Source organism: Gorilla gorilla, chromosome 6 (genome assembly GCF_029281585.2).
Source record: "Gorilla gorilla gorilla isolate KB3781 chromosome 6, NHGRI_mGorGor1-v2.1_pri, whole genome shotgun sequence".
NCBI classification, from domain to species: domain Eukaryota; kingdom Metazoa; phylum Chordata; class Mammalia; order Primates; family Hominidae; genus Gorilla; species Gorilla gorilla.
Genome location: NC_073230.2, coordinates 111,036,183 through 111,057,270, shown reverse-complemented (window position 1 = coordinate 111,057,270; position 21,088 = coordinate 111,036,183). Strand labels below are relative to the sequence as shown.

Genomic DNA, 21,088 nt, shown 5'->3' with positions numbered 1-21,088 from the left:
GTTAAACCTAATAAATAATGTATGTGTGTATGCATGTTCAGAATACATATATAATTTATTTTTTAATTCTAATTTTAATTTTTTGAGATAGGATCTCACTCTTTGCCCAGACTGGAGTGCAGTGGCATGATCACAGCTCACTGCAGCCGTGACCTGCTGGGTTTAAGCGATCCTCCCACCTCACCCTCCCAAGTAGCTGGGACTGCAGGCATGTACCACCATGCCCAGTTAATTTAAAAAGAATTTTTTTGGCTGGGCGTGGTGGCTCACACCTGTAATCCTAGCACTTTGGGAGGCCGAGGTGGGAGGATCATGAGGTTAGGAGTTCAAGACCAGCCTGGCCAGCATGGTGAAACCCAGTATCTACTAAAAATACAAAAATTAGCTAGACATGGTGGAGCGTGCCTGTAATCCCAGCTACTCGGGTGGCCGAGGCAAGAGAACTGCTTTAACCTGGGAGGTGGAGGTTGCAGGGAGCTGAGATCACGCCACTGCACTCCAGCCTGGGACACAAGAGTGAAACTCTGTCTCAAAAAAAAAAAAAAAAAATTTTTTTTTTTTTTTTTTTTTAATAGGGACAGGGTCTCTGTGTGTTGCCCAGGCTGGTCTTGAATTTCTGGGCTCAAGCTATCCTCCCACCTTGGCCTCCCAAAGTGCTAGGATTACAGGCATGAATGAGCCTTTACACCAGCTTATAATTATTTCTAATTTTCTCCTTTTTTTCTCCTCTTGATTAACTATAGCATAACATTGAGATAATATATATCAAGTGAGGTAGAACAGCACTTGAACAGTTTTAATGGAGGGAGACCTTTGGAAACTTTTTTTAATGTGTTTATGTGAGTACATATTATGTTATATATTCAGTGTTTTACTTTGAATTTTTTTTTCTTGTATCTCCTTCTAATACATTGAGTGATTCTAAATCTTTAAAAAAGTATGTATCTGAACATAATTATTAATTCTTTCGGGAAGGAGAGTTAGGCTACCAACTCGATTGTACAAATAATACATAATATATGAATCTCTTTTTCTTTTTTTCTTTTTTTTTTTTTTTTTTTTGAGAGTCTCACTCTGTTGTCCAGGTGGGAGTACACTGGCGCGCTCTTGGTTCACTGCAACCTCTGCCTCCTGGGTTCAAGTGATTCTCCTGCCTCAGCCTCCTGAGTAGCTGGGATTACAGACGTGCATCACCATGCCCAGCTAATTTTTGTATTTTTAGTAGAGATGGGGTTTCACCCTGTTGGCCAGGCTGGTCTCGAACTCCCGACTTCAGGTGATCCACCTGCCTTGGCCTCACAAAGTGCTGGGATTACAGACATGGGCCACTGTGCCCGGCCATGAATCCCTTTCTATTGTAGAAGTTTCAAATAATTTAGGAAGTAAATGAAATAAAAACCAGAAGTTCCTTGTCTTTCTTCCCTAGGGGTAATCCCCCTATTTTTTTTCTTTTTCTTTTTCTTTTTTTTTTTTTTTGAGACGGAGTTTCGCTTTTGTGGCCCAAGCCGGAGTGCAGTGGTGCAGTCTCGGTTCACTGCAACCTCCGCCTCACGGGTCCAATCGCTTCTCCTGCCTCAACCTCCTGAGTAGCTGGGATTATAGGCACACACCACCATGCCTGGCTAATTTTTTGTATTTTTAGTACAAACGGGGTTTCACCATGTTGGCCAGGCTGGTCTTGAACTCCTGACCTCCAGTGATCCACCCGCCTTGGCTTTCCAAAATGCTGGGATTACAGGCATGAGCCACTGCACCCAGCCGTGAATCCCTTTCTGTTGTAGAAGTTTCAAATAATTTAGGAAGTAAATGAAATAAAAACCAGAAGTTCTTTTTCTTTCTTCCCTAGGGATAAGCCCCCCACTTTTTTTTTTGAGACAGAATTTTGCTCTTGTGGCCCAAGCTGGAGTGCGGTGGTGCGATCTCTGCTCACTGCAACCTCTGCCTCCTGGGTCCAATCGATTCTCCTGCCTCAGCCTCCCAAGTAGCTGGGATTACAGGCATGCATCACCATGCCCAGCTTATTTTGTATTTTTAGTAGAGACAGGGTTTATAGGCATTGACCACCACACATGGCTAATTTTTTGTATTTTTAGTATGAACGGGGTTTCACCATGTTTGCCAGGCTGGTCTCGAACTCCTGACCTCAGGTGATCCACCTGCCTCAGCCTCCCAAAGTGCTGGGATTACAGGCATGAGCCATGGCGCCCGGCCAGGGGTAAGCCCTTTTAAGTGTTCTGTGCATTTACATATGTACATATGTAAACACACACTCACAGAAGAGATTATATCGTTTACTATTTTATTTTATTTTATTTTATTTTTTGAGATGGAGTTTCGCCCTTGTTGCTCAGGCTGGGTTCAAGCAGTTCTCCTGCCTCAGCCTCCCAAGTAGCTGGATTACAGGCATGTGCCACCATGCCCGGCTTATTTTGTATTTTTAGTAGAGACAGGGTTTCTCCATGTTGGTCAGGTTGGTCTGGAACTCCCGACCTCAGGTGATCCGCCTGCCTGCCAAAGTGCTGGGATTACAGGCAAGAGCCACTGCGCCTGGCTGAGATTATCTAGTTTATTTTTAAAAACCTAAATATGCTATATATATGCCTTTTTCTGTAACCTGCTTTTTTTTTTTAGTTAACAGTGTGTCTTGTAGCGCTTCTGTTATATATTGTTAAATTTATACACACATACATATGCATGTGTATCTGTCTGTATTTCTAATTAAGTTTTGCCTTTATAAGTTTTTTAGTAAGCATTTCATTTCAGAGTAGTTTTAGATTTACAGAAAATTTGCAAAGGTAGTACAGAATTCCCATACACCATTATTAACATCTTACATTTTTTTAGCACGTTTATCATAGTTAAGAAACAGTAGTGATGCATTATTGTTAACTAAAGTCCATACTTTATTCAGAATTTCGTTAGTATTTTGTCTTATATCCTTTTTCTGTTCAAGGATCCCATCCAGGATACTGTATTACATTTAATCATCATGTCTCCTTAGATTCCTTTTGGCTGAGACAGTATCTCAGACTTCCATCGCTTTTAATGACCTTGATTGTTTGAGGTGTACCAGTTAGGTATTTTGTGGAATGTCTCCCAACTGGGATTTGTCTGATGTTGTTCTCATGATTAGACTAGAGTTTAGGGTTTTGGGGAGGAAGACAATAACTGTAAATTTTAAAAACAAAATTTAATTTAAAAATATCGAAAAATTTATAGTAAGAAGTGTCCCTAGCTTTCCCTATTCATTTCGTGTTCCTCAGCTTGTTTAGTATCCCATCTACTTTTTTTTGTTTTTGAGACGGAGCGTTGCTGTGTCGCCCAGGCTGGAGTGCAGTGGCGCAATCTAGGCTCACCGCAACTTCCGCCTCTCGGGTTCAAGCGATTCTCTTGCCTCAGCTTCCCTAGTAGCTGGGACTACAGGCGCGTGCCACCACACCCAGCTAATTTTTTTGTTGTTGTTTGTTTTTTGAGGCAGAGTCTCGCTCTTGTTGCCCAGGCTGGAGTGCAGTGGTGCGATCTCAGCTCGCTGCAACCTCCACATTCCTGGGTTCAAGTGATTCTCCTGCCTTGGCCTCCCAAAATGCTGGGATTACAGGTGTGAGTCACTGTGCACGGCCTAATTTTTGTGTTTGTAATAGAGATGGGGTTTCACCATGTTGGCCAGGATGGTCTCAATCTCTTGACCTCGTGATCCACCCGCCTTGGCCTCCCAAAGTGCTGGGATTTCAGGTGTGAGCCACCGTGCCTGGCCATCATCTGCTTTTTTTTTTTTTTTGAGATGGAGTTTCGCTCTTGTTGCCCAGGCTGGAGTGCAGTGGCACTCTCTCGGCTCACTGCATCCTCCGCCTCCTGGGTTCAAGCGATTCTCCTGCCTCAGCCTCCTGAGTAGCTGGGATTACACACATGTGCCACCACGCCCAACTAGTTTTATATTTTTAGTACAGACAGGGTTTCTCCATGTTGGTGAGGCTGGTCTCGAACTCCTGACCTCCGGTGATCTGTCTGTCTCGGCCTCCTGAAGTGCTTGGATTACAGGCGTGAGCCACCATGCCTAGCCTCCCGTCTGCTTTTAATTCCAAATTTCTGAATAAAATGCTCATACTACTTTTTTTTAGTTTTAGACATACAATGCATTCTTGTTATGTTAGGTAAGAATTGTCACTTTTATTATTTATTTATTTTTATTTTTAGTATTTTTTTCAAGAGAGACTCGCTTGTCACCCAGGTTAGAGTGCAGTGGCTCGGTTAGTAGCAGGGACTACAGGCCTGTCCCACCTTACTCAGCTAATTAAAAAACAATTTTTTTTTTTTTTTTTCTGTAGAGACAAGGCCTCACTTTCTTCCCCAGGCTGGTCTTACCCTCCTGGCATCAAGTACACCTCGTGCCTCAGCCTCCCAGAGTGTTTGGATTACAGGTGTAAGCCACTGAGCCTGGCCAGAATGACCACTTTTATAACCTAGCTTCTTTCCTTTTTAATAATTCCACATACCTTAGTTCAAACAATAGTCAGTGCTTATAATGACTCTGCAAATGCTGTTTAATGCAGATCAGGGAGAGATCCTTTTATATGGCTTTCTTCATTTTTGTGTAGTTAAAAATTGCCTCTCTTTTTCATTTACTTATGTATCCATTGCTTCATTTTCTCTCTATTCTCTGTGTTCTGTGATAAGAGAAAATTTGTCAGGTCCCCCTTTGTTTCTGGAGGTCTTGTTTTTAAGAGCTCCATTCTTGTACTTCGGCCTGAACTAGTTATCTGCTGAGCCATCTGCAGAGTGTTTATTTTAATACATTCTCATCTGCTCTTTTATGCTGGGTCCTCCGATCTCACATTGTCTTCCTTTGTTTACTACTCCTTAATTTACTTGAGCACACCCTCAAATAACTTCCTGTGACAGCATGCATGTGTGGTAATTTTTTTTAAATTTTTGCTTGTCTGAATATGCCTTCCTGCATACTTGATTGATAGTTTGGCAGATTATAAAATTGTATGTTAAAAATTATTTTCATTCGCAATTTTGAAGGCATTGCTGTATTGCTTTTTAGCATCTGTGTACTGTTACTGTTGAAGAGTTCATTTCCATAGTTACCTGATCTTTTATGTGATCTGTTTATTTTTTACTTTCCTCTAGAGGGTTTTAGGATCTTTTATTTATCCCAGTGTACTGAAATTTCATAATTGTGTGTGTAGTGTGTGTGTGAGGAGGGGACCACGGTGGTGGATTCCATTCTTTGTACTCATCCCTTATGAAATCTTTCATTCGGGAGACTGATCTTTTTTGGGAAAATTTATTGTATTATTTATTTGATATTTTTCTTCCCTATAAAATTCTGAATCCCCCCTCCCCCCCAAGATTTCAGTTAAGTTGATATAGGATCTCCTGAATAGATCCTCTTAGGTCACCTTATTTTGCTGTTTTCTACTTTTTTTGCCTTTTGTTCAGCTTTTTGGGAGATTATCTCACCTTTACATTGTAATGTTTTAATTAAGTTTTTCAGTTTTGCTATTGTATTTTTAATTTTCCATATCTCCTTTCTAAATGTAATTCTGTTTAAGCGTTTTAGGAAAGTACAGGCAGCATGTTTTTAGATACATCCTTTGCCTTACCTGGGGTGCCTGAGGCTTGAAGTCTATTTAGTTTCTTCAAAAATGGAAGTTCAGTGTTTTCCTTAAGGGATGAGAGTGAAATAATCTCCAGTATTTGGTGTGGGTGAAGTGGGAAGTTTGACTTTTCTTTTTATAAACTTTTAATCAATTTTCCTTAAGATAGCTGTATGTGTATATATACATATGTGCAAACACGTATATGCATAGATGTATATGTACATATATGTGTATATACATGTATTCATACACATGTATATATGATAGTCTTGGGATACTTTTGTAGATTTTGACTCTTACTTTAAACATTAATGACTTCATAATTTTTCATTGTATGAGTATACCCAACTTTAATCAATTCTCCACAATTAAAATTTAAGTTATTACTTATGTGATGGCTCACATCTGTAATTCCAGCACTTTGGGAGGCAGAGGTGGACAGAGTTCGAGACCAGTCAGGGCAACACGGTGAAACCCCATCTCTACAAAAAATATAAAAAACTAGCCTGGCATGGTGGCGGGTGCCTGTGGTTCCAGCTACTTGGGAAACTGAGGTGGGAGGATCACTTGAGTTGGGCAAGTCAAGACTGCACTGAGCCATGTTCGTGCCACTGTACTGCAGCCTGGGTGACAGAGTGAGACCCTGTCTCAAAAAAAAAATTTTTTTTGAAGTTATTTACAGTTACTCACTATTGTAAATAATGGGGGATGAGGACCCTTGTGTAATGTAATATAGCTAGCTGTACAGTTGGCCCTCTTCATCCGTGGATTCTGCATCTGTGTATTCAACCAACCATCCATCAAAAGTATATTTGGAAAAAAGCAGTGAAAAATAACAATACAACTATAAAAATGATATAAAGTAAACAATACAGTCTAACAACTATTTACATAGTATTTACATTATATTAGGTATTATAAGTAATCTAGAGATGAATTAAAGTATGGGAGAATGTGCATAGGTTATATATGCAAATACTACATAATTTTATATAAGCGACTTGAGCATCCACAAATTTTGGTACTTGGATTTAGGTATTTATGGGGGTGTCCTGGAACTAATCCCCTGTGGATGATGGACAACTATATTTGTGCAGGTTTGCCTCCTTTTTTTTAAATTCTAGCAGTGGAATTATGGAATAAGGATTGATCTGTTTTAAAGTTTGTTCTACATATTGTTAAATTGTCCTCCATAAGACTGTCTTTACACTCATTGTGTAGAAGTGCCTATTTCACTTTACCTTTGCCAGCATTTGTTATTCTTTTTTTTTTTTTAAATAGTCAATTTGATAAGTGAAAAATGGTTTCCTACTGTTCTAATTTGTATCTCTTTGAATACTGGTAAGGTTGAACTTTTTTCCATTTTTTTTTAACATTAACATTCTTTGAAACTTGCTGTTTCATGTCCTTTGTTCCTTTTTTTATTTTGCTATTTTTAAAATTTAATTTTTAAAGTTTTTTTGGTATTGTAAGAGCTTTTTTTTTTTTTTTTAAACAAAGCTCTACAGATGGTGAAGATGTGGAGAAAGGGAACCCTTGTACACTATTAGTAGGAATGTAAGTTAGTACAGCTCCTATGGAAAACAATATAGGGATTCCTCAGAAAATTAAAAATAGAACTACCGTGTGATCCAGCCCTCCTACTGCTGAGTATATACCCAAAAGAAAGGAAATTACTGTGCTCCCATGTTCATTACAGCATTATTCACAATAGCCAAGATACGGAGTCAAGCTAAGTTTCCATCAAGAGATATATGGATAAAGAAAATGTTGATATATATACACTGTGGATGTATTATTCAGTCTTAAGAAAGAAGGAAATCCACCAAGCAGGAACCCACATCCAAGAACAGAGCACTTTGATCCTCCCTCAGAATGAATGGAGACCAGAAATCAGATGTTTATGCCCAAGAAAAGCAGGAATTCATTCAGCACTTCTCCCGGATTGTCAGGGTGCTGACTGAGAATGAGATGGGGCACCCATAGACAGGAGTGCTATTGCCCAACTCGAGGAGATCCTGGAGTACAATGCCATTGGAGGCAAGTATCACCAGGGTTTAAATGGTGCTGGTGGAGCCAGGGAAACAGGATGCTGATAGTCTTGAGTGGGCCCTGACTGTGAGCTGGTGTGTGGAACTACTGCAGACTTTCTTCCTGGTGTCAGATGACAGCATGGATTCATCCTCATTCACCTGCCAGGGGCAGATCGGCTGGTATCAGAAGCCAGGCGTAGATTTGGATGCCATCAATGATGCTGTGCTTCTGTAAGCATGTGTCTACCGCTTGCTGTATCTACCACAATTTCAGTTAGGAAAAATAAGTTCAATAGAGATACATGCTCTATTGCCTGGAGCAGCCCTATTACCTGAACCTGATCAAGCTCTTCCTGCAGAGTTTCTGTCAGACTGAGATTGGGCAGACTCTGGACCTCATCACAGCCCTCCCAGGGCAGGGTGGATCTTGGCAGATTCACTGAAAAGAGGTACAAATCTATTGTCAACTACAATCGATTCCTGTAGCTGCAGCCATGTATATGGTGGGCATTGATGACAAGAAGGAACACACCAGTGCCAGGAAGACCTGCTGGAGATGGGAGAGTTCTTTCAGATTCGAGATGATTACTTTGACCTCTTTGGGGACCCCAGTGTGACTGGTAATGTTGGCACTGACATCCAGGACAACAAATGCAGCTGGCTGATGGTTCAGTGTCTGCAACAGGCCACTCCAGAACAGTTATCAGATCCTGCAGGAGAATTACGGGAGAAGGAGGCCAAGAAGGTGGACCCGGTGAAGGCGCTATATGAGGAGCTGGATCTACCAGCTGTGTTCTTGCAGTCTGAGGAAGACAGAGCCACCTTATGGGTCTCATGTGGCAGTACGCGGTGCCCCTGCCCCCAGCTATCTTCCAGGGGCTAGCACACAAAATCTGTGAGCGGAAGAAGTGGCCTCTAGACTGCAAGGGCGGGGAGAGGAGGCTCTCAATAAGTTATTGTGTGACCTTAAAAACAAAAACAAAAAAAAAAGCAAAAAAAAAAAAGAAATCCTGTCATTTCATTTGCAACAACATGGGTGAATCTGGAGGATATTGTACTAAATGAAATAAGCCAGACACAGAAAGACAAATGCCTTATGATCTCATTTATATGTGAGGTATAAATGAGTCAAACTCACAGGAAAAGTGTAAAATGGTGGTTACCAGATGCTGGGGGATTGGGGAGATGTTCAAAGGATACACAATTTCAGTTAGGAGAAATAAGTTCAAGAGATCTATTGTATATCATGGTGACTACAGTTAGTACATTGTAGATGTGAAAATTGCTAAGTAGATTTTAAGTGTTCTCACCACATACAAAAAGATAAGTATGTGAAGTAATGCATATATATGTTAAATAGCTTGATTTAACCATTTTACGATGTATTCATACATCAAAACATCATGTACGTCATAAATATATACAATTTGTATTTGTAATTTTTTTAAAAAAAGCTCTACTTAAGAAGGAAATTAACCCATTCTCTTTTGGGGAAAATTGCTTGTCCTATACTTACACCCAGAAAAATTGGGGATCCTTAATGTTAGGGAAGAGTAGTTTCATTCAGTGATAGAACTTACTGTAAAAAATGACTAGGCCAGTTAGATAAGGGGAAAAAATTTGAGGAACTATTCTTGGAAGACTTTAAGGACTAAGAATTTCCTTCTCTGGTGTAGCATGGCAAAGGAAAAGACGGAAGGATTAACAAAGATGAACCAAGAGCACCTTACGCAAGAGAAAGTCATTGATTTACTGTAGAAAATAACGCAGTAATTTCTCACTTTATCACAGAACCTGTTTCATGCATAAAACAAGCATTTATTGAAAGAAAGCCTTCTCTACTCTGATGGAGTTTATGTGGGTGGGGAGGAGGATGGTAAGACAGATGTCTGTAACCTGAATACAGTGTGAAATTTCCTGAAATACAGATAGATAACATGATTACTAAACAGTATAGTACTAATGGACCTTGTTTAGTTTCTTAGCACAGAAAAAATAAGAATGGTCCTTTACGTGATTGCCAAAAGTTAAGAGCTGTTACCTCTCTTTCCTGTAGTGATAAATGACATCTGAGAATTAAAAGATAGAATAAAATGAAATGAGACTCAACAAATTTTTAGTTTTGAGTAATTTTTAAAAATTTTTTCTATTTTTGAGGTCATCAATAAGAGAATGATGAGAGTTAAAATTTTTGTCATAAGATATATTTTAGGAAGCAAGGAAGTATGTAGTACATTTTAAAAAGTCACGAGAATAGTTAAAAAATGGCAGTCTTCTGTTATCTGGCAGGTAATTGTGAAGATTCCAGATAAATGGATTGTTGACATATTTATTCTAGTTTTTCTTTTAGAGATAGGGTTTTGCTCTGTCACCCAGGCAGAAGTGCCATGACACTATCATATCTCACTGCAGCCCCCTGAATAGCTAGAACTACAGGTATGTACCACCATGCCTGGGTAATTTTTTTAAAAAAGGTTTTTGTAGAGACAGGATCTTGCTATGTTTCTCAGGCTTATTTTTTGATATTTATTTTAGAGATAGGGTCTTACTCTGTCACCCAGTCTGGAATGTAATGGCATGGCTCTAGCTCACTGCAGCCTCGAATTCCTGGGGTCAGGTGATCCTCCCGTTGGGTTTATTTTTATCTTTGTAGAGATATGGGGTCTTACTCTCTCGGCCAAGCTAGAATTGCAGTGCAGGGTTCATAGCTCGCTTCATCCTTGAACTTGTGGACTCAAGGGATCCACCTGGGTAGTTTGGACTGTAGGCATGTGCCATCATGTCCAACTAATTAAAAAACAAAACAACAATTTTTTTTTTTTTAAGAGATGCAGATGTCATTATGTTGCCCAGGCTGTTCTCAAACTCCTGGCCTCAAGTGATTCTCATACATCAGCCTCCTGAGTAGCTGGGATTACATGTGTGTGAGCCTGGCTCTTGTAACTGTATTTTGTACCTATTAATCAACCTGTCTTCATCCTTCCCTTCTTCCTGCCTTTCCTAGCCTCTGGTAACCGCTAATCAACCCTTTACCTCCATTAGATCCACTTTTTAAGTTCTCACATATGAGCGAGAACATGCAGAAAATTGTACCTGCTTTATTTCATTTAACATAGTGACCTCCAGTTCCATCCACATTGCTGCAAATGATGAGATTTCCTTCTCTTTTTAGGCTGAATAATATTCCATTGTGTATATGTACCATATTTTTTTATCCATTCATTTGTTGATGAAACCTTAGGTTGATTCTCTGTCTTGGCTATTGTAAATAGTACAGTAAACATGGAAGTGCAGATATCTCTTTGATATACTGATTTCCTTTATTTTGGGTATGTTCTCAGCAGTAGGATTGCTGGATCATATGGTAGTTATATTTTTAATTTTTTGAGGAACCTTCATACTGTTTTCCATATTGGTTGTACTACTTCGCATTTCCACCAACAGTGTACAAGTGTTCTCCTTTTTCTGCGTCCTTGCCAGCATCTGTTTTTTTGTTTTTTTTTTTTTTGTCTTTTTGATAAAAGCCATTCTAACTTGGGTCAGACGATATCGCATGGTTTTAATTTGCATTTTCCTGATGATTAGTGATGTTGATTCTTTTTTCATGTACTTGTTGGCCATTTGTATGTTTTTTGAAAAATGCCTTATTTAGATCATTTGCTGCCCCCCGCCCCCCTTTTTTTGAGATAGGGTCTCTCTCTGTCACCCAGGCTGGAGTGCAGTGATGTGATCATGGCTCACTGCAGCTCCGACTTCCCAGGCTCAAGTGATCCCCCTACCTCAGCCTCTCAGGTAACTGGGACTACAGGTGCACGCCACCATGCCTGGCTAATTTTTTCTTGTCTTTCTTTCTTTTTTTTTTTTTGAGATGGGGTTTCACCATGTCACTCAGGCAGGAATGCAGTGGTGCCATCTCGGCTCACTGTAACCTATGCCTCTGGGGCTCGGGTGGTCCTCCCACCTCTGCCTACCGAGTGGCTGGGACTACAGGCATGTACCACCTGGCCTGGCTAATTTTTGTATTTTTTGTAGAGATGGGAGTCTCGCTATGTTGCCGGGCTGGTCTTGAACTCCTGGGCCCAAGCGTTCCACTCGTCTTGGCCTCCCAACAATTTATGTCTTTTAATTGGATAGTTTAGTCTATTTTTATTCATTATTTTTATCAATAGATAAGGACTTGTTTTCTGGTTGTTTTCCTCTCTTCTTCCTGTTTTCCTTTTGTGTTTAAGTGATTTTTCTCTAGTAGTATGTTTTAATTCATTGCCTTTTTTTTTTAAGGGTATCTATGAAAAGTTTTTGCTTTGTGGTTACTGTGGGGCTTGCAAAAACATCTTCTAGAAATAACAAGGCTTTTTTGTTTGTTTTTGTTTTTTTGAGATGGAGTTTTGCTCTTGTTGCCCAGACTGGAGTGCAGTGGTGTGATCTCGGCTCGCCGCAACCTCTGCCTCCTGAGTTCAAGTGATTCTCCTGCCTCAGCCTCCTGAGTAGCTGGTATTACAGGCATGTGCCACCACGCCTGGCTAATTTTGTATTTTTACTAGAGATGGGGTTTCTTCATGTTGGTTAGGCTGGTCTGGAGCTCCTGACCTCAGGTGATCCGCCCACCTACGCCTCCCAAAGTGCTAGGATTACAGGCGTGAGCCACCATGCCCGACCACAAGTTATTTTAAACAGATGTCAACTGAACGTCTGTTTAGTTCTAAACAAATGTTTAGAAACATTTTTCTTTTGATCAGTAAGAAACCAAGGAAAAACTTAAACAAAAAAAACCTCTTTACATCAGTTTCCATCACATTTTGACTTTTTCTTCTCTTAATGTCGATCTTTTCATATTTCCCATCTCTTAACAGGTTGCATGCCGTGGTTATTTCTGATAGATTTATCTTTTTTTTTTTGAGATGGAGTCTCACCCACTCTGTTGCCTGGGCTGGAGTGCAGTGGTGCGATCTCTGCTCACTGCCACCTCCATCTCCTGGGTTCAAGCGATTCTCCTGCCTCAGCCTCCCAAGTAGCTGGGATTACAGTCATGTGTCACTGTGCCCTGCTAGTTTTTGTATTTTTAGTAAAGATGGGGTTTCACCATGTTGGCCAGGATGGTCTGGAACTCCTGACCTCAAGCAGTCCGCGCACTTCCACCTTCCCAAGTGCTGGGGTTACAGGTGTAAGCTACTGTGCCCAGCCAATTTACCTATTATACTTCATGCTAGAAATATGAGTGGATTATACACCACAGTTACAGTGTTGGAGTATTTTGAATTTATGTACTTTTACCCATGAGTTTTGTACCTTCAAATTTTTTTGTATGTTAGCACCCCTTTGTTTCACATTGAAGAGCTTCTGAATATGTTGTCCTACTTCCTCCATGTATAGTTGCTAAGAAGTTTATTGTCAGGCCAATTGGAGCTCTTTATATGATATTTGCTTCTTTTCACTTACTGCTTTTTAAAATCCTATCTTTGTCCTTTTTCTCTGAGAATTTGATATGCCTTGGGGTAGTCTTATTTTGGTTGAATATGTTTGGTGATCTCTGACCTTCCTGTGTCTGGACACGTATCTTTCTCCAGGGTTGGAAGGTTTTCTGGGATTATGTTCTGTTTTTTTTTTCCAGAAAAATTTAACATTTCTTTATAATTATTATAAAGTTGAACTGCTGAAACTTGTTCATTGAAACATTTTGACTTGCATTAATGCTTTACATCCCTGCATTTATATTAAAAATTCACACACAAATGAAAATGTAAAAACTGCCAATATGTGATTTCTGTCACCTGTTCTTCCATTCACAGTCATATACTTAGGCACCTTTTGACCCCATGGGGGAAAAAAATCTAACGTTCAGAACTACCAATAACAGGAAGAAGATAATTTTTTTTCTTTTTTTTTTTTTTTTGAAGAATGAAATGTTTCTCATCATACTGGATTCTCAAGCATATTCTCCACTAATATGGTTTGGCTCTGTGTCCCCACCCAAATCTCATCTTGAACTGTAATCCATACCTGTTGAGGGAGGGACCTAGTGGGAGGTGATTGGATCACGGGGGCAGTTTTCCCCCATGCTGTTCTTGCGATAGTGAGTGAATTCTCATGAGATCTGATGGTTTAAAAGTGTCTGGCCGTTCCCCCCTCACTCTCTCTCTCCTACCACCTTGTGAAGAAAGTGCTTGCTTCTCCTCCTTCCCCCATGATAGTAGGTTTCCTGAGGCCTTTCAAGCCATGCAGAACTGTGAGTCAATTAAACCTTTTTTCTATCTCAGGTAGTTCTTTATAGCAGTGTGAAAAAGGATAATACATCCGCGTATTAGCGGTGTGCTAGCTGGATGTCTTTTGGCATAATTTTTTTTTTTTTTTTTGAAATGGAATCTTGCTCTTGTTGCCCAAGCCGGAGTGCAATGGTGTGATTGCAGCTCAATGCAACCTCCGACTCCCAGGTTCAGGCGATTCTCCTGCCTCAGCCTCCTGAGTAGCAGGGATTACAGGCACGTGCCACCATGCTTGGCTAATTTTTTGTATTTTTAGTAGAAACAGGGTTTCACCACGTTTGCCAGGCTGGTCTCGAACTCCTGACCTCAGATGATCTGCCCGCCTTGGCCTCCCAAAGTGCTGGGATTACAGGCATGAGCCACCACGCCCAGCCCTTTTGGCATAATTGTTACACGTTTTGCATGGATAGCACACAGGTTGGTGTCTTCAAAAATGGCCAACCAGTTAAGCCTCATTTGCCTCCTGCAAAGCACCAATAACTGCACTCTAGAAGCATAGATGTGTTTTAAAGCCCTGAGCAATTTGTTGCACCAGACACTGGAAGGGAAGTTTGCGAGTCAGTGATTCAGTGGACTTCTGATAACCTGTAGTTTCATGGAATACCAGGCCTGTGATGATGTGTCTTCACCCTTCCAGTAGAGGGCACACTCTTGTGAGCAGCCTTCTGGCTGCTTTACTACACTGGTCGATTTGCGGGCAGTCAGTTTTGTAGGAACTATGGTATAGAGACCTCCTTACTTACCCACCTTCTCGTTAGGCTGGAGCTCAGTGAGCTGGAGGTGGTGCTGGCCTTAGAGAGTGACAGCGATGTGGCGGTGGCTGCAAACACAATTGAAAAGGATTATTTTTTAAAACAAGCTTGCTGTCCCTTCTTTCTCCACTTCTGGAAACTACTCTTAACGTTTGTTTTGAGGTTATTCACTATATCTTGTAGTCATGCTTTGCTCCTTTTCATTCTTTTTTCTTTTTTCTCTTTTGTGTATTTTCAAATAATTCGTCTTTGAGTTCACTGATTCTTTCTTCTGCTTTATTGTTTCTACTGTTGAGAGCCTCTAAGTGCATTTTTCATTGCAGCAAATGTATTTCTCAGTTCCAGGATTTCTTTTTGATTTTTTTCATTATTTCAATGTCTTTGTGAAATTTCTCTGATAAATTCCTAAATTGCTTTTCTGTGTTGTCTCGGAGTTGTCTGAGTTTCCTTAAAACTGCTATTTTGAAGTTTTGAACTGAGAGCTCACATGTCACTGTTTTGTTAGGGTTGGTCACTGGCTCCTTGCTTTGTCTGGGGAGGTGATGGCTGCCTGTTTGCTGTTGTGTCTTGTGGTCTTATGTCTGTGGCTTTGCATTGAAGGATTAGTTATGTATTCTGGTCTTCAGTGTCTGGCGTCTGGCTGGTTTTGGTCCTTACAGAGTATATTTGCCTGGTGGTTTTGTTCGGTTGCCTGTCGAATCCCCTTAATTCCATATTGCTGCCTTCCTTTTGAGCACTAGATGGCGCAGTAAGCCCAAGTTTGCCTCATCTGGGGCAAATGTTCAGAGGACTGCCTATCCCCAGTGGCGGGGTGGGGGCGCCGCGGGCAGTGGGGCGGGGTGGCGGGGGTTGGTCCTAAAGAGGATATTCCGGCTGTGTGCGAGGGCTGGCTATAGGTTCACGCCCAGAAGACCCGTGGAGCTTGCCTCCTATGGTGTGGCGCTGCTCAACAGCCACCCTGATTTGGCATCATTTTTGGCAGAGATAAACAGCAGTTTCCTGGGCTGTCTCTAGCTGCCTTCAGGGCTTTTTCTCCCTGCAGGCACTTGCAGTGTTTCTTGCGGATTAAGGCAGAAATTGTTTTCCTGCAGGAGAACGCAAGATGGTGAAGAAGCTGGCTGTCTGCCTCATTCTTACTTTTTCTAATGTAAAACTTTTAGTCTTGGGGGATTTTTCCATGGGGTGCCTCGCATATTTGGGGAGGGGAATCACAGAAGTCGGTTTCTCTTACCATCTGTTTGGAGTTGTAAATTTCCCTGTGACCCTGGAGATTATCTGTACCTCAGGTTTGAGTTCTGGGATATTGCTAACGATAGTCTTGATCCTGGATATTTGTTTTTGGTTTTCTGTGGGGAAGAGTGAAGCCAGATGGCTTCTGCTCTGCCATTTGATGATGCCACTGTCCTTATTTATTTTTTAACATATTGAAAATATTTTGCTGGCTTATGGCTGTTGAGAAGTCAGTAGACTCTTGCTGTAGTCTGTTTTTTCCTTCCGCTTCTTTTATAGTCTTCTCTTTGTCTTTAGCTGTTTTGCAGCTTCCATTGTGGTGTTTTTATGTGTGGAATTCTTTTTATTTATTCCATGTAAGAGTTATTAGCTTTCTTGAGTCTGATTTTCTGCCCTAATTTTGAGGTCTGTATGGCTGCAGTTGGAAGGAGGTGGTGAACAAGAATTTCTCCAAGGTTTCTGGGGGCCCCGTAGCTGCAAGGTCAGAACAGAAATGAAGGCAGTGTCCACTACTGACTCACCTTGGGAGCCCTCATGACTTTAATAATAGTGGAGACTAGTGAATTTTATTGAAACCAGATGAGTTTATTTTGTTACTAAGAACAGGTGTTCCAAAGTGGTAGTTACAATAAGAATCAACTGGCATTTGTTGACTGTAAGATTCTTAGTGCAGTATTCATCTTTATTTCCTAAATCCATACATGCTTAACAGAAGTACATTGGGTGAATGAGATACATATTACACTGAAGCATATGTGGCTTATACTGCTAAATCATAAGTTCACCATATTTCTGAAGATCCCATTTGTATTTTGTTTAAAATTATTTTAGGCTGGGTGCAGTGGCTCACCACTGTAATCCCAGCACTTTGGGAGGCTGAGGGTAGGTGGAGTGTTTGAGCACAGGAGTTTGAGACTAGCCTGGGCAACATAGTGAGACCCTGTCTCTACAGAAAATTAAAAAATTAGCCGGGTGTGGTGGTGTACACCTTGTGGTCCCAGCTACTTGAGGGGCTTAGGTAGGAGGATCGCTTGAGCCTGGGAAGTCAAGGCTGCAGTGAGCTGTGGTCATGCCACTGCACTCCAGCCCATGTGACAGAGCAAAACCCTGTCCCAAAAAAACAATTATTTTAATGAGTTTCTTTTTTATATCTTAATCTTTATATGTGGGCTAAACACATACTTTATATGTGTTTAAAAAGTGTGTGTTTAGCCCATGTTCATTTTTCCACATATATGATTTCTTTTTTGTTCTGGGTTGATAGTAACTTAGTCATATATTCCTTCTTTCTTTCGTTCTTAGATTCCTTTGGCTGTTTGGGTTTAAACTGTATCATAGGTCTATTTGCATCTGTTTCTCCCACTCCCCTTTGTATTTACTTATTTATGCCTTAAAAAGTTGACCTCATGTTTTAGAGCAGCTTTTTGGTTCATAGCAAAATTGAGCAGAAGCTACAGACTTCTCATATATCCTCTCCCCCGACACATGCATAGCCTTCCCCATTATTAACATCCCCTATCAGAGTGGTACATTTGTTCCAACTGATGAACCTGCATTAACACATCATTACCACCCAAAGTCTATCGTTTACATTAGGAGTCACTGTTGGTGTTATAAATTTTCATGGGTTTGGACAAACGTATAATGACATGTATCCACCATACACCACAGAGTATTTTAATTGTCTTAAAAATCCTTTGTGCTCTGCCTGTTCATCCCTCCTCCCCATTATACCCTGGCAACCACTGATCTTTTTATTTAAAGTCTCCGTAGTTTTTCCTTTTCCACAGCGTCATATGGTTACAAGCATATGTTATGTAGCCTTTTCACACTGCTTCTTTTACTTAGTATGCATTTACATTTCCTCCATGTCTTTGCATGGCTCGATAGCTCACTTCTTTTTAGTGCTGAAGAATATTCCATTGTCTGAATGTGCTACCTAAAGGACATCATGGTTGTTCCCAAGTTTTGCCAATTATGAGTAAACCTGCTGTAAATGTTGTGGTACAGATTTTTGTGTAGACATAAGTTTTCAGCTCCTTTAGATAAATACCGTAGACTGTGATTGCTGGAACATATGATAAGAGTATATTTAGTTTTGTAATAAACTGCTAACCAGCCTTCCAGAGTGGCTGTACCATTTTACATTCCCACCAGCAGCAGATGAGAGTTCCTTTTGCTCTGTATTTTTGTCAGCATTTGGTGTTGTCAGTGTTCTGGATTTTGGTCATTCTAATAGGTGTGTAGTGGTATCTCATTTTTGTTTTTATTTGTGTTTCCTTGATGACATCAGGTGTGGAGTATCTTGTCCTATGCTTATTTGCTATCTGTATATCTTCTTTGGTGAGGTGTCTCTTAAGGTCTTTAGTGTTTTTTTGGGGTTTTTTTTTTTTTTTTTTTGAGGCAGGGTCTCACTCATTCATCCAGGCTTGAGTGCAGTGGCACGATCTCTGCTCCCTGCAACCTCTGTCTCCCAGACTCAAGTGATCCATCTCAACCTCTCACCTAAAATTCCCACTTCAACCTCCCGAGTAGCTGGGACTACAGGCACGCACCACCGTGCCCAGCTAATTTTTGTACTTTTAGTAGAGACAGGGTTTCATCATGTTGCCCAGGCTGGTCTTGAACTCCTGGGCTCTAGCAATCCGCCTGCCTCAGTCTTCCAAAGTGCTGGTATTACAGGCTTGAGCTACTGTGCCCAGCCTGGTCCATTTTTAATTGTTTTCTTATTATTGAGTTTTAAGAGTTACCTTTTTTTGGATAATAACCCTTTATTGGATACATCTTTACCAAGTATTTTCTTATAGTCTGTGGCTTCTTTTTAGTCTCTTGACTGTGTCTTCTGCAGAACAGAAAATTTTAATTTTAATGAAATCCAGCTTTATCAGTTCTTTTTTTTAATCTATTGTGCCTTTGGTGCTGAATCTAAAAAGTCATTGCCAAAATCCCTGGTCATCTAGATTTTCTTCTGTGTTATTTTCTAGCACATACCACTTCTCCTAGTTTAGACTTTTTTTTTTTTGGTATGTGGATATCCAGTTGTTCCAGTACCGTTTGTTGGAAAGACTTCTATCTCCATCAAGATAAGTTGATTGTATTTAAGTGGATCTGTTTCTGGGCTCCCTATTTTGTTCCATTGATCTGTTTGTGTATTCTTTTGCCCATAACACATTGTCATGATTTCTCTTTTTATTTTTAAATAAAATATGTAATCCTTATATTTAGTTTGACTTTTCAGAGAGTTTCTTGCTTTTATGGTGTTAGAATTCTTACTTTTATTCTGAGAATTATAATGAGAAGATCAGTTACAAATTTTTTCCAAGCCTGAGATTAGACTGTGAAGGATAAAACCATACAAATTCTTGATCACAGAAATAAATGAATAAAAACTGAATAAGAATTCTAGTCTTGTTAGGAGTAATGTATTATAGTAAACAGTGATGCCACGGCGCTGTTTTCCATCACTTCTGTATGTAAAGATCTAGAAGTGGCTTTTTCTTTTTCATTTTTTCTTGGAGATGGAGTCTCAGTCTGTTGCCCAGGCTGGAGTGCAGTGGTGCCATCTTGGTTCACTGCAACCTCTGCCTCCTGGGTTCCAGTGATTCTCCTGCCTCAGCCTCCCAAGTAGCGGGGATTAAAGGCACCCGCCACCATGCCCAGCTAATTTTTTATATTTTTAGTAAAGATGGGGTTTCACTGTGTTGGCCAGGTTGGTCTCGAACTCCTGACCTCAGACAATCCACCTGCCTTGACCTCCCAAAGTGTTGGGATTACAGGCGTGAGCCACCACACCCAGCCTAGAAGTGGCTTTTTAAAAGGAACATACTACGATACATTAGTGGCAGATTTGATTTTATATACAGTGGTCTGAATTATGGCCAAAATTTCTTTCTTTGGGATTATGGATACCAATATTATAGGTAAATAGACAGATATTATTCTACATTTGGAAGGCTTTTATCTTTACAAACTGCTTCGGTATGTATTTTCTATTTAATCTTTACACAAACTCCATTTTACAGCTGCAACTGGAGATCTGAAAGTTTGTCAGTTATCTAGGTTGTAGAGCATAATCTTGAACCTAGGTCTCCTGAGTTTGTAGGTATTCCACTTTATCATAGCTCTGCCATGTAACATGACTACAGGAAGTTTAATGGAGGCATTTAAGGTTGGATTTTGGGCTGGGCGTGGTGGCTTATGCCTGCAATCTGAGCATTTTGAGGGGCTGAGGCGGGAGGATTGCTTGAGCCCAGGAGTTCGAGACCAACCTCAGCAACATAGCGAGACTCTGTCTCTATTAAAGAAAAAATAAAGAAAAAAAGATTGGATTTTGAAAAAGGATAGACTCTACCAAAAAGTGGAAAAATTGTAAGAAGGGTGAAAGGTAGGTTGAAAGGCTGAGAGGTGAGAGCAAGACAGATGTGTGGGTTAAGGACAGAAGTGATGTCACAAAAAAATGCCCTTTGTTTATGTATAGATGGGATTATTTGTGTTTGCTGAGGATGTTTTGATATCAGGAGGGGTAACTGCAGTTACGTTGTCTATAACTCTCCTGTCTTGGCTTTGCCATTGTTTTTGTTTCTATAGATGTTTTTCACATAATGACTTCATACCTTCAACTGTAGTTTAATTATTTAATATCATACCCGAGTGCATATTCTAAGATTCCTTTTCCTGTGTTATGAAATTAATGTGCCCATTGCAGAAACTTAGAAACTTTCCACCTTAAATAGTGGAATTTTAAATGTTAAATAAATTAAATATATTCAATATGTTAAATATTTAATTAAATAAATAATTTTAAATAATGGCTTTTAATAATTTGGGTTATCTTTCAGTTTGTTTTTGGAATGTATGTATATTTCTAAAGTTTAAAAATAATTGAGTCATAGTGTATGATAGTTTTATTTCCCTAGAAGCTAGTTTAATTTTATTCTGAAAAATATTTATGTTTTGTGATTGTGGTAGGCTTATATAGTGAATATATGCTATTAAAAGTTTATAGTTGTTGGCTGGGTGTGGTGGCTCACGCCTGTAATCCCAGCACTTTGGGATGCCAAGGCGTGCGGATCACTTGAGGTTAGGAGTTCGAGACCAGCCTAGCCAACATGGCGAAACCCCATCTCCACTAAAAATATAAAAATTAGCCAAGTGCGATGGTGTGTGCCTGTAATCCCATTTACTTGGTGGCTGAGGCAGGAGAATTG

The 21,088-nt window shown here is 40.2% G+C and overlaps 1 protein-coding gene and 1 pseudogene across 1 annotated transcript in view; both read left to right on the top strand.

The window, feature by feature from the left end:
- RSBN1L (round spermatid basic protein 1 like) overlaps positions 1-21,088 on the top strand; it is a 98,850-nt gene that overhangs the window by 28,771 nt on the left and 48,991 nt on the right. The window lies entirely within an intron of this gene.
- On the top strand, positions 7,461-8,889 carry LOC109025284 (farnesyl pyrophosphate synthase-like; annotated as a pseudogene).